Source organism: Carcharhinus amblyrhynchos, chromosome 8, assembly GCF_965287045.1.
Source record: "Carcharhinus amblyrhynchos chromosome 8, sCarAmb.v2.hapA, whole genome shotgun sequence".
Taxonomy (NCBI): Eukaryota; Metazoa; Chordata; class Chondrichthyes; order Carcharhiniformes; family Carcharhinidae; genus Carcharhinus; species Carcharhinus amblyrhynchos.
In genome coordinates, this window is record NC_137331.1 from 61205735 (window position 1) to 61207389 (window position 1655).

A 1655-nucleotide genomic window follows, 5' to 3' on the forward strand; every position below is an offset into this window, starting at 1 on the left:
TAAGAACATTGTGGCAGAATTTATTTATTTATTAATCACAAATAGGCTTACATTAAGACTGCAATGAAGTTACTGTGAAAATCCCCATGTTGCCTCACTCGGGCGCCTGTTCGGGTACGGAGGGGGAATTTAGCACAGTTAATGCACCTAACCAGCATGTCTTTTGGAGTGTAAGAAGAAACTGAAGCACTTGGAAGAAGCCCACACTGACATGGGGAAAATACTGCTGCTGGATTTCTCCCAAAAAAATTCTAAGTGTCAAATTCACATGAAAAGTAGAGTAATTCACATTAGTTTTTTTTTAGTAGGAGTTCAGAGAAAATTCTCCCACATTCTGTGCACTGCAGAGGCCACCAGTGTGAAAATCATTAAATTTCAGTAGGTGGGGTCTATTCCCGTAGGGGAGGCTGAAATCGGTGCGCTGAGTGGGCCACTGTGCGTATGCTGATCTGTCAGTGCCGAGATCAGCACATGCGCAATGGCCCTGCATTGATGGCCTCCCAATCGTGGCCAGCTTCATCGCTAGCCAGCCCCATGACCCCTCAGTGCCAGCTCTCCGCCCCACCCATGGCCTCTTGACCTTTACCAGGCCAGCCTTGAACTCCCCCCTCCTGGCCTCGATCTCAAACCATCCCCCTGATTCCCCATAGTCCCAACCCCTCCCGCAGCGCTAACCACCCCCTAAGCAGGCCAACCCCCTCCCAGCCTGCCCCAATCGCTGGCCTTCCTCCTTCCCCCATTGATCCCGATTGCAGAGTGGCAGCAGGACCCCCAACCCCACCGATTGGCCCTTAGGTCCTGTCCCCCATCAGGTCCCACCCTCTACACCCTGACTCCATATGCCCAACTCCCTTGGCACTGCCTCATGCTCAGTAGACAGTGCCAAGGTGCCCTCTGGCATTGGCACTTTGCCCCTTGGGCAATGCCGGGGCACAGGCTAGCACTGCAGGTGCCAATGCCCTAGATGCACTCTCCCAGTGTCCAACCATCTGGGGAGGCCTTCCCTCCAGCGGGATCTGGTCGCTAGTTCCCTGAAAGTTGGGAGCTACTGTAAACCCTGCTGGAGTGAATTACTCCTGGTTCCATCAGAGAGAGAGAGAAAGAGGAAACAAACACACTCTGTACACAACTGAGTACCTTCATCCATTAGAGTGGACTGGAAGCTTCAGCAGTTATGGTAGACTGGGAAATCGTGGGTTGGAAAGGGTTTCTGTAAAGTTGAAGTCTCAAAGCTGTAAAGAGATTTGTATGCATGTTAGAGTTAAGTTGACTCAGCTAAAATTTTGAAGTAAGCCATAAGTCAAGAGGAGACCCCAGAAGTCCCAGGGTCCACAGAAATACAGATCAATGCACACTGAACTTGTGTACTGTGCCATGCCTCTATTAATGAAATGTTATTTATCAGTCTTTATTGCCCAATAAAACTTATTAGTTTGCATTCTAAACTAGTGATTGTCCTTTTTGCCAATATTCCTCAACAAAATTCCTCCAAAACTCCTCAACAAGAATTTTCTTACTCTTCGTACAAGTTATTACTTGGCATAGGAAAGAGATAGGTAACATACTTTGCAAGAAGTAGAGGCTTGAGAATAAAAGCTAAAAGTTGACAGAAAGTGATAGGTAGCAATTAGAGTAAGGGAAGATGAAGAAGCTAG